The 15,960-nt window shown below is 43.1% G+C and overlaps 1 long non-coding RNA gene across 1 annotated transcript in view; it reads right to left on the bottom strand.

Moving 5' to 3' along the window:
* Positions 1-7,792: 7,792 nt before the first annotated feature.
* LOC131585725 (uncharacterized) overlaps positions 7,793-15,960 on the bottom strand; it is a 38,011-nt gene continuing 29,843 nt past the window's right edge. The window contains exon 3 of the long non-coding RNA XR_009279025.1: positions 7,793-8,990. This is a non-coding gene — a long non-coding RNA (uncharacterized LOC131585725). The remainder of the gene's footprint in view (positions 8,991-15,960) is intronic.

Here is a 15,960-nt window from a genome sequence, read left to right as displayed (position 1 = left end):
ATTGCACAACTTTATGAGACAATGCTTGTGCCTAAATTAGCAAGGAATAAACAAGTGTCAGCTCATACTTACAGGGACATCTGACAAGTATCATTCATGCTAACTCAACACTACCAGATTAGAGGATTGCTGCTGTCTCGTTCACTCCTTTAAGTATCAATCCACAACTGCTTCACTTTTTCTAGTTTAAGATCCACAGCAGAGCTCAGTTTCTGAATAATGGTTACAAACTGTCTGTGGACTAAAGCTTGGATATCTCAGAAGCAGAAAGCCAAAAAATTCATAAATGAAGGTATGGCATCACTCATGTCAAGGTACTTATTAGGAGGAGAAGTCATCTCCAGGAAGGACATGGAAATGTTGCAGCAAGTCCAGAGAAGGCCACAAAGATGATTATGAGGACAGAGCACCTCTCCTATGAGGAAAAGTGGAGAGAATTGGGGTTGTTCAGCCTGTAAGGAGAAGACTTTGGGGTGACCCAACTGTGGTAGAAGGGAGCTACAAGAAAGACGGAGAGGGACTGTTTCCAAGGGCCTGAAGTGACAGGAGAAGGTGGAATGGATATAGACTGAAAGAGAGGAGGGTTAGATCTGATATTAGATCAAGAAATTCTTGACTGTGAGGGTGGTGAGAGCCTGGCACTCTTTGCCCAGAAAAGTTGTGGATGCCCTGGAGGTATCCAAAGCCAGGCTGGACAGGGCTCTGAGCAACCTGGTCTAGTGGAAGGTGTCCCTGTCCATAGCAGGGGATGTTGGAACTGGATGATCTTTAAGGTCCCTTGCAGTCAAACCCTTTCTATGACTCTGTGATTCTAAGGCTTTGCCTGCTGTGTTCTTTGGAAAAACAAAGGTGCATTTCCCCAGGAGCTTGTTGCATTTACCATATTCTCTCCTATTATGGAGAAACACACATGTCCTCCCTCCCCACAGCACACAGCAGAGTCACACTGGAGTGGTTCAGGCATCCTCTCTGATTGAATGCTGTACTGTCATCCATTATTACTCAAGGCCACTCATAACATGCATTAACATTTATAAAGTTGGAATGTATTCAGCCTGTCCACCCAATAGCTGACTAACTGCATGTAATTACTTGAAAAATAAATCTCACAAAAAGGGAAAACAAAATATCCTGGGTACACGGAGTAACCCAATCTATGCCTGTATTTTCTCTAACATGAGCATTACTAATACTGAATAAATTGACAAGTATTTAATCTGTAACAGCTTCTAAGCTTCTCACAGAACAAGAAGAGTGAAGACTACACAATTAATATTATTTTGCACTTTCATAACTGAAAGGAAAACATTAAATAGGCAAGTATTTTTCTATTAGTTAGGGGTGAACTAGTTAACTAGTTAACTTATTGCTATTGCTTTAAATTAAAAAAGAAGCTGTGTGCTTAAGGGGGAAACAGGCACCAGTAACAACAAGCTGTTCAGCACTTTTGTGCCAAATGCTCACAAGAATACTGAACACAGAACACATCCAGAGCTGTGGCAAGTCAGGCTCCGGAAACCTAAAGGTGGAAGAAACACATCTTTCACCACCTTGACCGAAATTAAAGAGTAAACCTTACTGCAAAACGTTGCTTACAAGGGCTTTGCTTGCAGAAAATACAGTGTAAATTTGCATGAAGTTAATTGGAAACCAGCACAGGCTGCTCTCCTGCACGGGAGCTGAGCGATGTCGGGTTGATGTGCAGAACCTTTAGGGGCTGCCCAGAATTATCCCCGTTCCTGGAGCTCGGCGGCTCCGCACGGGCTGTCCCGGGCTGGGTTTTTAAAAGGTGTCGGAGGAATCGCGGCCGGGACCCCGCAATCCCCACCCGGCCCCGGAGCGCGGCTGCCCCGGGGGCCGCCGAGGAGCCTCCCTGCTCCGCTCCATCCCATCCCATCCCGTCCCGTCCCATCCCATCCCGTCCCGTCCCGTCCCATCCCGTCCCATCCCATCCCGTCCCGTCCCGTCCCGATCCCGTCCCGTCCCATCCCATTATCCCATCCCATCCCATCCCGTCCCGATCCCGTCCCGTCCCATCCCGTCCCGATTCCATCCCGTCCCATCCCATCCCATCCCATCCCATCCCATCCCATCCCATCCCGTCCCGATTCCATCCCGTCCCGATCCCATCCCTGTCCCCGTCCCGCTCAGCGCTTCCCCCGCCGCCGCCTCCGCTCCCTCCCGGCTCGACCCCGCTCGGTACTCGAGGTTCTTCCGGTGGGTTTCAATGCAGGGCTTGCATTAAAACCTCGCCCAGTTCAAGACCTAAACCAAACAATCGCCCCAAGCACGCCCCAGCCACCACCGCCCCCAGGCAGTAAATCCCCATCCTGACTTGCTGGGCTGAGCTCTCCTTCCAGACGGAGAGGATTTTTTGGGGGGATTCCCCCCCTGTTCTCAGGAAACATTTAAATCAGTGCCTACAAAGTATTCTTCAGAGACTGATGAGAAGTTCTGAAAAGAGCTTTGTCTTCAACTAAAAAGAATATTCAGCTTTAGCACGTAATGTATGTCCCATATCAGACAACGCTTTGCACGAGTGACCACAGAACAAAATGTTCAGTGAAAAAGCTTTAACTCTATGGCTCATTTTTCTTCAGAGGGATTTGGTGTGATGATGAACAGGTTGGGCTACAGGAAAGGCTCACTACATCTTTAGAATTCTCACAACACTTAAGATTTCTAATCTCACAACAGTGAGACTTTAATTTTAGTGAACCTCAGAAATTGTTTTCTTCAATATTCTTTGGAAAAATACACTGTCCTATCCATTTTTCAGAGGGAGTGGTCAATAAGACATCCCACATAGCCATTGCTCAGAACCAGTGGTACAATTTGAGCTGGTACAGATTGAAACACAATTAAAACCATAGTTACCTATTTGCAAGATTTATTGCAACACTTTAGATCTGGCCACTCCTCAGGAGCAAACTTCCTGAGAATGTTATACCTTGCTCCAAAAAGCAGCAATTCCTGCCCAGTAGGAAGTGGTGGGCAGTCTTGGAAAAAAAGCAATGAATTTGTATCACAGATTAAATGTAGAGATTAGAGGATTAAAATTTTCTATCACATAGTGCACACTTGGGTATTTAATAATTACATAAGTGAGGAGAAAACAGTTGGAAAAGCAGGTCTTGGCTTCTAGTGTTATGACAGACATGATGTGCCATCAAAATAGGTATCTATTTTTAAGGAAAAAAAAATTCTAATGAAAACAACACCTTGAGCACTGCTCAAGTAGAAACTACATTAACTTGTCATAATATGTTGCTTCTGCTGGTATGACTTTTGATTGAATAACAAAATAAATATGAGCTTCAGAACACACAGTGTTACTGAAGTGCTTGGAATGCAACACTTGGGAAGCACCCCCAATGTGCATTTTCTTATTCCTCTTGATAAGATGTAAATGATTGCCAGCCTCAGTTACAGGTCACTGTTTTGGGGTTTACCCATATTCTTGTCTTACACATGACAAATCATGACACTATTTTTAAAAATGCACACATCCAAATAAATTCCCCAGAAAAGGTGATGCACTGTAAAGCCAGCTATGATCTGAATGAATGGAGGAAATAATCCCTAAAACCCCCAAAACTTATTGTCACTTGCTTCATTTGAATTGCAGCTTTTTTTTCTTGTTTTTAATTTTAGTCATATTCTACTTTCTGTGCACAAGTACTGACTCCTGATTTTGCTGAAGAACTTTGGACATCATTAGCATCACTGACTAACTCTTCTCGTACTTCCTCATGGGAGTCTTTTGTCATTTTTATAATATAGGACATTTATGATGCCTGCTATGGCACCTTCTGTGTTCAGGCTCACAAAAATCCTTCTCATCAGCTTCCACAGAGTGCAATCTGCTGTCGCTGGTCCAAGTGGTGAATGTGGTGGCAGAGGAAAGAAAAGATGGCAAAAGCTGCCAGGGACAAATTCCGTGCAAGCAGCTCCCCATGCCTGGTCCTTCCATCTCTCTGAGCATTCCCTTTATTTTATGCTCCAAAAGTACAGAGATATTTTCAGATCAAGGACAGTTCCTTGCTTGTGCCTTTTCCTCGGTGAACTGACTGGATGCTGAGTTTGTGGAACTGAGGTTTCGAGCACATGGTGCAGTGACAGCTCTCAAATGAAATGTGTGTGGTGGCAGGACTTTTGCTTCTGAATAATCATTCATCACAAAGAGTGATTAAGTGTCAGAGCTCATGACTCTTTTAGAAGCTTATTACTACTATCAGTGCATACAGTAGTGAGGGAATGTTTTTTTTTATTCTTCTCAGCTCCTAAGAGGAAAAGCAAAATTGATTTGGGAAGTAGCTCATGTATATTGATATTAAATATTAACACGAAGCACTTGATTTAGAAAGCTTTGGGCATTTCCAACATTTTGTTACAGTCCAAAAGATTAAGCAAAGTTCACGAGCAACTTTTCTGAGTGATCCAGACATGTTTAAAATCATTCTGTTCTGCAGCAAGGCTAAATCTGGTTTTCTAACTTTAATGTCACATTTCAGTAATCAGAGACTTCTGAAGATTCTTTTTTTTTTTTTTTATTGTTTCAGCATATTATCAGTTTTCATTGAGTTTTTTTAGAATGTCTCTGCACACTATTAATCACCATTTACAGTGCATTATATCACACAACTTGCACCAATACAGAAAAAAATGCATAAAAACACAGAATCATAGAATGGCCTGGGTTGAAGGAACCTTAAAGACCATATAACCACCAACCTGCCATGAGTAGGGACACCTTCCTCTAGAAAGGTTGTTCCAAGCCTCACCCAACCATGCCTTGAACACCTCTGGGGATGGAGCAGCCACAATTTCCCTGGGCAGCCTGTGCCAGGGCCTCACCACCTTCACAGTAAAGAATTTATTCCTATTACCTAATCCCAGCTCCTTTTCAGTTTGAATCCATTCCCTCTCCTCCTGTCTCGACACGCCCTTGTAAAAAGTCCCTCTCCATCGTACCAGGGAAAAGCGAGAAACTAGAGAGTGAAGAAACACTGAACTTGCTGGAGCTGCCTCTAACAGTCTCTTTTTTCGTTTTCTGAGGGTGAAAGAATAAAAAAGACAGAGAAGTGATGGAGTTCGAGGTTGGTTTTGTTCCCTTGCGGTTCCCCCGAGCCCGCCGAGCGGTGCAGTACCGTGTCCTGCCACGGGAGGGCGACAGCCGCACTGCCCCTCCCGTTCCCAAATGCCCAAACTCTGGAGCCAAACCAGCACCAAAAACCATGGAAAACCCCCGAGACCAAAAACCATGGAAAACCCCCGAGACCAAAAACCATGGAAAACCCCCGAGACCAAAAATCATGGAAAACCCCCGAGACCAAAAACCATGGAAAACCCCCCGAGACCAAAAACCATGGAAAACCCCCCGAGACCAAAAACCATGGAAAACCCCCCGAGACCAAAAACCATGGAAAACCCCCCGAGACCAAAAACCATGGAAAACCCCCCGAGACCAAAAACCATGGAAAACTCCCCGAGAGCAAAAACCATCAAAAACCCCCCGAGACCAAAAAGCATCGAAAACCCCTCGAGACCAAAAAGCATCGAAAACCCCTCGAGACCAAAAAGCATCGAAAACCCCCCGAGACCAAAAAGCATCGAAAACCCCCCGAGACCAAAAACCATCAAAAACCCCCCAAGACCAAAAACCATCAAAAACCCCCCAAGAGCACCCCAAAAGCACCTGGAGGATTCCGCCAGGCCACACTGAAACCTCGTGGGGTTGTCCAAGTGTCAGTATGCAAGTGGAGCTTAAGAGATTCGTGTGAATAATACCAAAAAGGTCTGAGCTTCTTTAGGGCTGCAGGAGTGGAAAATCCCATTTCAGATGTTTGTGCTCATAACTAGGAAAGAGGGGAATGAAGGGTTTTGGTTTTAAGCAGCTAAAGCGCTGTCCAACTGCAAGACAAGTGGGATGTAGCACTTAAGTAATGACTGTTTTGGTGTCAGGTTAAGCCCTAAAATGTACAGATCTTACTAAATGAGTAACAGCAGGGTCAGCCCTCTATCTAGTAACAACAAGCAAAACAAAACAAAAAATTATTTTCCAAAGTTAATCATAACACTCTATGATAAAACGCATAGTAAAGCAGTACATTATAATAAATATTCCATTAAAATACTGTGATTCAACTTTCTGGAATTTTTTGACATTCTTAGACCAATTTTATTTATGAAAGTAAGCATCTCTGTATTTAAAGGTGTTAAGAGCTCATGTTCTTGCAAGTTTACTCAGTACAGCTGTTAAACTTGATTCTTTTTCCACTGCTCTAAGGAAAATGATGTGCTGCAGATTTTCTCCTTTATAATGCCATATACATAGAATCAGTTCCTCATTTGCAGGGCAAGTTGTTTACTTTTTCCTATTGATGTTCAAGGCAATCATGATCATTAGGCATTGCCAGGGTTAAATAAACATGACCTAGTGATCACAAGTCAGAAGTTATGTGAAAGAGAGATTCTCATGTCAATAAGTGGAAATCTAGGAACTGCACTTGAATATTTCAAACAAATCCCTCTCTTCAGACGAAAACATATTAAGAACACAAGTGAAAAGGCAGAAATAGACCTGAAAGTAAAACATTTCCTGTGTCTGAGATATATTTGAACTAGACAGTCTACATTATTAAAGATGCTAGTGGTCACAGATAATCAATAGGTTAAACTCTATAAAATAAGGGAAATAAAAGCCAAAAATAATGGCAACAAGACAAAAAAAAAAAAAAAAAAAACCAAAAAAAAAAATTACCAACCAAGGAAGAAAAAAAAAAAAAAAGGAAAAAAGGAAAATAGATGAATACTCTTATACTCTCTGGAAGTTTTGCACATGTCTGGCCCTCTTTCACAGCAACAGCCCTGTGTGAGGACATGAAGCGCCGGGATCCTGCGTGTGCCCTGGCAGCATTTCTGCAGCGTGCAGCCCGGACAAGCCCACCTGCCAGGAATTCCCCTGAGGACAACTGCAAGGAGCTTAAGAAGATTTGCATCCATTCATAAAAGATCACTTTGCTTAAGATGAAGCCAGTGTGGAATGGCTTGCAGGAACTTGGGGTACTTTCAGGGTTATTGCCTCACTTTCCAGAGCCCCAAGCCCGTGCAATTCCCAGTTCTTACTGGGAAGGGGGCACTGAACACCAAGTGCCCTCCTTGTTGGTCCTCATGGCAAGCAGAGGAGCCCTTCAGAGCAATTCCTGCTATCCAGAACCATTATTGCCTGACACTGTTTCACTCCACACAGCTTTCCTCACCTCATGAAACCTCTCCTCCTCCCATCCCACAAGAAGGGAAAAGCACGTCTCAAAAACCTTCAGTGGAGAACTGTTGCCAAGGATTATTTGAAACTGAAGAGCGCTCTCGGTGCCATGATCTAGTGCAAAACCCAACTTCAGAGCTTTTATCCCTTGCTGTAAATCCACTGTTACCCTCAAGTTCTCTGGTGCTTCCCATGCTTTTGCAATTACCCTCCCAGGTTTCCACTCAAACCTGGGCGTTTCCTCAGGTTTTCACATGATAAAAGCCCACTGAAGCCAACAGAAATGCTCCTCCACCTATCCCACAGCCCCATTCCAGGGTCTCCCCCAGACCAAACCTCAGGATATCTGGGCATCTAAGAACCAGTTGTTGTTATAACACAATACCAACATCCCACAGCCAGCTTGTCACAAGTAGAGAATTTTTAACAGTGAGAAAAAGAGAAACATCATGAAATTAAACAAAGAATTGGAAAGGCACTCATCTTTATTACTCTTGTGTATAGCACCAGCCTCTTAGAAAAAAGTATGGCTCAAGTAGTTTTTATTTAAATACTGCAAATTAGTGAGCAGGAGCAGTGTTACCAGGAAAACATGGAAATTTGTACGGCAGGTTTTGAAAATAAAGTTTTCAACCCTAGACCACAAGGAGTTTTTCAGAGCTGCAGGTGGGAGCTGGGAACACTTGCCTGCCTTTTTCATCCTAAAAAACTCTGAACACAATTTTAAACAGGAGTAATTGAGAACTTCAGAGAGTATCTGAGCTCTTCTAGTAAGGAAAAACAACAATAAGGAAAAAAATTTAACGTAGTTTTGTTTAAAGAGTGTGGCACAATAGCCAGACATAAAAATAGTTAAACCCCACTTTTATCTGTCACACTCACCCAGCATTTTTATTCTGTACTCTTGCATGTGTAGTAAGTGCACTTATTCCTGGTTTTCAGTCTGTATTCTTGCTAAGACATTATAAAACAGGAATTAAGGAGTCAGAGCCCTTTGAAGCACCCTCAGCACATAAGAAGACTCATTCACCAGGTTGTTAGACACAATGAATGAAAAGATGCATGAAACCAAGAGCACTTGCACAATCCTCCTCCCCAGTCATCTGTTTCATCTCTGCCACCTATCTTCTAGGTTATGGTCAGCGGAGTTTAAAGAGCTTCAGCTTTGTGAATCTTTGGGGTTTTTTTTTAAGACATATTTTACTACCAATGTGTACAAGAGCAGCTGCCCAAGGCTGAACGGAGTTTTTATCCTGAACTGTTGTACTGGTCCTTTAACTTTTTATGACTCATAGTTCAAGTATTTGGGAATTCCCCTCTAAATATGAGTTTGACACACTTGCATTATGGAAAGTTATTTTATTCAAAATGTAACAAAATGCAATACTCATGCAATACCCAGATCTATATTTAACACCACACAATTGGGTTTTTCTTTTTTTTTTTTTTTGCAATAAAGCTTCTAATTAAAGACAGATTAAAAAAAAAATCGAGAACAAGACTGAATAGCAGAAGTAGCAGCATTGAAAGAGACAATCACAGTGTTACATAGCCAAGAAAGTCAGGATTTTTTTTTGTTTTCTAAACTATTCAAACAATGTTAGAGCTGTTTACCTTCTTCCCTGGACCCCCCCATGTAAGAGTACACAGCTTCTCTCTTACCTGTGTGCTGCAGTCCCTTCTTGGTGGGCTGGCTACTCATCAGGGATCACCTGACTAAAGCCTGGAAAGAAATTAAAATATAATCAGCTGACCACCCTTACTCACTGGCTTCCAGCTTAAATACTCCTCTCCACAGCACTTTGTCATGTGAGGCAGGACAGAACCAGCTGTCATTGCTTCAGAAAAAAAGGGAAACGGGCCCCTCTGTTTCCACCTCCTTCCTTCCTCCTCTCTCACTCTTTCCTATCTGTCCCTGCCTCCTCCCTTTCTCATTCTCCCACTTTGCTCATTCACTGCCCGCCTGGCTCGGGTCTCCCAGGGGAAGCCGCATTCCACAAGGCACAAGAATTTCCCCTGCATCCCGAGCTTTCTCAACAAGCTGCCTGCACATTTGTACTGAAATAAAATAAAAAAAATAAATAAAACAAAAATATATATATAAAAAGGGAAGAAGAAAAAAAAATAAATCAGAGAAAAGGCACCGCATTCCACAACCCTCAGTCAGCCCTGGCAGACTACGAGACATTTTCAGTCACACAGCACAAAACGCATTAGTCAGAGCTGAAAGACCACACACTTTGTACCACTACCATGCTAACAGAGAATGGTCTGAGCAGGGCTACAGGAAAAAGGAAAGGAGGGGTTCCTATTGGTGCTTCCATTTTACATGGGGTGGTCACCCAAATCTATGAAAAATCCGCAGGAAAAGGCCCGAAGTTGCCATTCCCAGCAGGAACAATGTGGAGGTGGGCAGCGGGGAAAGCTCTGGGCTCGGGGAGCGCGACCTTTGCCGAAAGGATTCCCCCTCCTGCAGAATGTGTTCTCCCAAAGACTGCAAGACATTATCTAAATCACAGCTTCTATCTCCCCGATGGTTTGTTCATAGGAAATACAAGCCTAGAAAAAGTGAAAGTAATACTGCGTGATTCAGATTCCCCGAAACCACATATACTTTCAGTTCAGACTTCTCTCCTCCTCGCTGCTCCTTACAGCTCTATCCGTCTGTGGAGTTTTGTTTCCTCTACTTACGCAGTTTCAGCCCTCCGTGTTCGCAGGGAATCTGATCAGCGAGAAACGAGAAGGGAGCTCGGCGTAAAAAGAAGAAAACCCACCCTCCTTCCTCATCCCAATGACCTAATCACTCATCTATCTGCTCACTGCTTCCGTCCCCCACACGCACTTATCTCCTGCTCGGAGGCATTTTAGGAGTGAGGACACGGCTTGCGAGGAAACGCCGCTTCTAAAATCACATCGGAGAGGGACAGCGCTGCGAGGAGCACGCGTTTGTGTCCCTGGGAGCAGCACCACGGAGCCCCCAGCCCCAAATTCCCCGTCCCCAGCCCCAAATTCCCTGCTCCTAACTCCAAATTCCCTATCCCCAACTCCAAATTCCCTGCTCCTAACTCCAAATTCCCGGTCCCTAGCCCGAAATTCCCTGTCCCCAGTTCCAAATTCCCTGCTCCTAACCCCAAATTCCCGGTCCCCAGCTCCAAATTCCCTATCCCCAACTCCAAATTCCCTGCTCCTAACTCCAAATTCCCTATCCCCAACTCCAAATTCCCTATCCCCAACTCCAAATTCCCTGCTCCTAACTCCAAATTCCCAGTCCCTAGCCCGAAATTCTCTGTCCCCAGTTCCAAATTCCCTGCTCCTAACTCCAAATTCCCTATCCCCAACTCCAAATTCCCTGCTCCCAACCCCAAATTCCCTGCTACCAGCCCCAAATTCCCTGCTCCTAACCCCAAATTCCCTGCTCCTAACTCCAAATTCCCGGTCCCCAGCCCCAAATTCCCTGCTCCCAGCCCCAAACTCTCTGTCCCCAGCCCCAAATTCCCTGCTCCCAGCCCTATATTCCCTGTCCCCAGCCCCAAATTCCCTGCTCCTAACTCCAAATTCCCTGCTCCCAGCCCCAAATTCCCTGCTCCCAGCCCCAAATTCCCTGCTCCCAGCCCCCAAATTTCCTGCTCCTAACCCCAAATTCCCTGTCCCCAGCCCCAAATTCCCTGCTCCTAACCCCAAATTCCCTGTCCCCAGCCCCAAATTCCCTGCTCCCAGCCCCAAATTCCCTGTCCCCAGCCCCAAATTCCCTGCTCCTAACCCCAAATTCCCTGTCCCCAGCCCCAAATTCCCTGCTCCTAACCCCAAATTCTCTGTCCCCAGCCCCAAATTCCCTGCTCCTAACCCCAAATTCCCTGTCCCCAGCCCCAAATTCCCTGTCCCCAGCCCCCAAATCCCTGCTCCTCACAGAACTGTCCCTAACACACCCTGCCAAGACCCAGGGGCTTAACCCAGAGTCAGGGAAATTTAGGGAGGTGGGGGGAAGATGGGGAGAACCCTCAAGCCCCTGCACTGGAATTTCTCTTCAGGAAAGTCCATGCTTTAATGAAAGACTGATACTAGATACCACAAAGAAACTTTTATTTCTGTATGCACGTGAGTCAGATGCATTTTCTGTGTGGGTTATGTGGTTGTGTTATGTTTCATCTTAAAAAAACTGTTTCAAAGAGACCTTTAAACATTAGTTTTAAGACAAACTCGATGTGTTTATGTACAGCGAGTGTTTTTATACTGCTTTTTATTGCACAATGCTGTATAAAGCAGAGACACTAATGTCTGTTTTCATTATAGATATAATTTGAATCTAATACTAAACACAATAATCTGTAAAAATATTTATTTTAAATTACATCCCTAAATAGTTCCCAGAAAAGTAAACAAACTGAAGCCTTCAGTAAAACAGATCCCCTTAGTTACAATATTGTTGTCTGTCCTCTTTTCCCATTTTCTCCATTTTGGAAATACATTTACTCACTGTGTTATTGACTTAGATGCATTAGTTTATAAAATAAATGGTAGCTGCTGCTGTGCAGTATTTCAGCAGAGGAAGGCTGTCCAGAACTGCCTCAGACACCGAACACTGTCGCCATTATAACAAAAGCATTAAAATGAATAATTCATGAGCAGAGGAAGTACCCTACCATTAAAAGGCACCAACTATTTCATGAATTGTCCAAAAGCTACCCCTTTTACTGCCCAGCTCTTCTTACTACTTAATTATGCTTCATTTTTCTAAAATGGCATCAAGTAGTAATCAGCAGAAACACACAGACCACTTGTAGGAGACTTTCCTGAAGTGTAAGAAATGAAAGCTAAAAAGTGAGCCAGAAGGAGGGAGGGAAAAATAAGTATTTATGTCTGATGATGGATATATTAAGGAAATGAGACTTCAGACTTGAAGGAGCTTTTCCAAATTGTGCTTTTGAATCTTGCAAAGGAAGAACGTCAACAAATATTTTTTGCAAAAATAAAAGCAATCAGTTCTTTGCCTTTACCTGGTACTTTCTTTTTCAGGATCCTAAGGCATCATGAAAATGCTCAGGAATTAAAAAAAAACAAAACATTATTGAGGACTTTCAGAACTTTCCTCCTGTTTGTAAGTGCAGAACATCACCCTTCAAGAAGACTAAATTATTTTCTCCTGGTCACACAGGAAGGCTTGGAGGCTGAGGCAAAAATGAAGCTTCATCCCCTGGTTACCAGTCCTGTGCCCAACTGAAAAAGCAACTTCCTCGCTTTACAGTCCTGCAGGTTTTAACCTAATGAAATTAACAGTGGTGCACAGGAATTTTCTGCAGGGATAGAGGAACATTCCAAACCATTAACCCCACCTTACACCAGAATTGTGTGCAAACTTCAGTTCTGAATAACATATTTAAAGGCATTTGGCCTAAGGTAGCAAAGTGCATCTGCTCATGTTTCTTTTATTGCTGCAGAAAACACACACAGAGTGCCTGGACAGAGATTTATTTCTAACATACGCTTTCAAATTTCTCAAGGCATTCAAAATTGCTACACTAACATTAATAAACTTCTCAGATTTAATTTGAACCAACATCCAGTTCTTAAAATTGAAGAAATTTCATCTCTAAGACATTTTGCCAATGGGACAGTATTCCATAATATTGAGCAAGAACCATCCTAAATATCTTTACTTACATGGGTCAATTTTTAGGTGTGCTACTCTCTTACACTATTGGGAAAAACTCAGACACAATTCTTATTCCAAGGCTCTCATTGCAACAAGTTTACCAATTATGTGGTAGCAAGACCATTAATACTGAGATAGAAAAATGCCCCCCAGGCATTGTGGATGGAATGAGAACATGAGGTGAAACTCTGCAAGATCAGACACTGCCACTGGTCAACTTAGTGATGCTCCTGGGCTTCTTATTTTTAAACCATTTGGCTTCTTTGCAGAGCATTGGTGAGCACTTTTTTGATTGTGACTTTCCAATTTCTAAGTATTTTTCACTTTTTAAAAAATTTCACTAGCACCTATTTGAGAGAGATGCTCTTTTGATCTGGTATTAGATGGATGACTTTAATTCTGCCAAAAAAAAAATTGCCCTTCAGTCAACTCAGAGCTGCTCCCACAGCAAGTCCTTACAGGAATAAGGAAATGCTCTTTAACAGCTAGAACAATCTGTACAGTTAAACATATTTTAGTCTTCAGTCCCCAAGGAACTGTGAGTAGAACTAAACTACAAAGCAAATATAAAAATCCCTGCAATTTTTTGTTAGATATAATTAATATAGCCCAGCTCACAGCAAGCAGGTTTATTGTAACTGATAGACTACTTCAGTACAAATGACAATTAATGGTTTGATAAATTGTGGCAGGAAGAAAGAGGAGGAAAACCCACAAAATACTTATGATAACTCTTTCAAAGATGGAAGAAGTTCTCTTTTTTAAAATTGCACCCAAAAAAAAAATCCAAAAGAAAACAGTTAAAGAAAGAAATGCTATGAACACTTCAAGTTTATATCCTTTAAAATATTTATCTTGAGTCAACATTAGAGGAGAAATTCTGTGCTGACATAAACCAGTATGAGTGTGTCCACCAAACCAGCAACCTCCACCAGGGCATCCAGACTACTGAGTCACTACCTAAACACAAGTGTTCCTGAGAATAAATAGCATCAAATAAATCACTTCAGAAGAAAACAGTGAGAAAGATCCCCACTACTTCTGCTTGGAAGTAGGTGAAGGAAAAAAAAAAGAAAATGAAAAGGAAAGGAAACAAAAAGTCGTCATGTCTGTAATCAGAGCAAAATTTCCAAGTGAAAAGAAATTAATGAGCATTTTGCTATTTGGACAAGAGGGAGAGGAGATGGGAAGAGACAGGAGAGACTTGTAGAGTAGTAACAATCAGATTGGTACATTGTTCAGTATGCACAACTGTCTCAAAACCACCTTATGGCTGCAAGCAAGAGTGACTGGAATTATTTATATCAGTGAAATGACAAGGTGACAATCAAGTGCAAAAGAAAAAACAATGAGAAATCAGAGGTGAAAGAAGTATTCAGCTACCCAAGAATGACCCATCTGATCCCAGTATGCCAAAAGTGTGGTCAGATAATGTACACAAATTTATATCTAGGAGCTTAGATATGTTTAGAGGGTTTTGGTATTTGTTTTGCCCCCAGTGGGTGAATTTATGCTCCACAGAGCAGTGGTGTTTGCAACGCTGTTGTTTACTTGTATCAGCAAACACCACAGTTGTGCAGACTGTGCACTGAACTACTCACAGACCTTTCAGCGCTACAGAGGAACAGAACTATTACCTAAGCCTTCCAAAACAAAAAGCAGTTTTTACACATTAATATAAAATAATTTTATAAATTAAAAAAAACGACTTTTAGAAGATATTTTGAGGGCTAAATAAACAGATGCAGATGCAAGAGTAGTGAAGGAAATTTCCACCTTCTTTGTTGTAAAGAAATACCTCAGAGGAGGCATGTCAGCACATCTACAAGATCACAAAATAGTTTAGGTTGGAACAAACCTCTGGAGGTTTGGGTCCAGGTCCCAAGCTCAAACACGGGCACCAGAACCACCTTCAGAGAGATTTTGAACATCTCCAGGGACAGAGGCTCTACAACCTCTCTGGACAACCTGTGCCAGTGGTCCATCACCCTCACAGTGAAAAAGTGATCCCTGACATCCAGATGGAGCCTCCTGTGCTTCAGTTTGGGGCCACTGTCTCTGTTCCTGTCCCTGTGCAGCACTGAGAAGAGCCTGGCTCTGTCTGCTTTGGCCCTTCAGGCACTTGAGCACATTTATGCTCCTCCCTCAGAGCCTTCTTTTCTCCAGGAAGAACAGTCCCAGCTCTCCCAGCCTTTGCTCACAGGTGGGATGTTCCAGACCCTTCACCATTTTTGTGTCACTTCACCTGAAGGAAAGTCTCTAGTAGCTCTGTCTCTCTTTTGCTGCAGAGTCCAAAACAGGACCCAGCACTCCAGATGTGTTCTCATCAGGGCTGAGTAGAGAGGAAGGATCACCTTAGGGTCACCCAGGGATCCCCTTCCTTCAGCTGCTGAACACAGCCCTCCTAACATAGCCCAGGATGCAATTAGTCCTTTTCAAGGCAAGGGCACATTGCTGGCTTCTGCTCCACTCCCCTGGGTCTTTTCTGAGGAGCTGCTTTCCAGCTGGCCATCCCTGGGTGGTGTCTGGGACTGTTCCTCCCCAGGGACAGGACTTTGTGCTCATCCCTGTAGGTCCTCCAGGTGCACAGGTCTTGGAAGAAAGGAAAAGTTGCATACCTGGACTAAAGTGCACACTGCTTTCATTGACACCATTATTTCTTTCAGATAATGGACTTCCTGAAAGAGGCTTTGCTTCCCTTCCCTCCCTGACAAGGATTCCCCCAGTCTCACTATTCTCTTCCTCTCTGTCTCAAATACCAGTTATTCCCTGGAGTAGAAAAGGTAAGATTTTAGTGAGAGTTCATATCTGTTACCTTGTTATTTTCTGCCTCTTCCACAGTTCTCCAGCATTTTGAGAGAGTGGGCTTAGAACAGAGAACTTAGAAAGGAAATACACGTAAAACATTTCTGTAATTAAAAGTAGGAAATTTGTATTTGGTTGTAGGATGTTCTCATGGTGTTTTCCAACAGAACTGAAGCAGCAAAAGCTGAGTGTGATGAACTGGTAGAGTCCCACTGCAGCCTCTGGAATGCCAAATGTT

This window comes from Poecile atricapillus, chromosome 1 (genome assembly GCF_030490865.1).
Source record: "Poecile atricapillus isolate bPoeAtr1 chromosome 1, bPoeAtr1.hap1, whole genome shotgun sequence".
Classification (NCBI taxonomy): domain Eukaryota; kingdom Metazoa; phylum Chordata; class Aves; order Passeriformes; family Paridae; genus Poecile; species Poecile atricapillus.
This window is presented reverse-complemented; position numbering and strand designations above follow the sequence as displayed.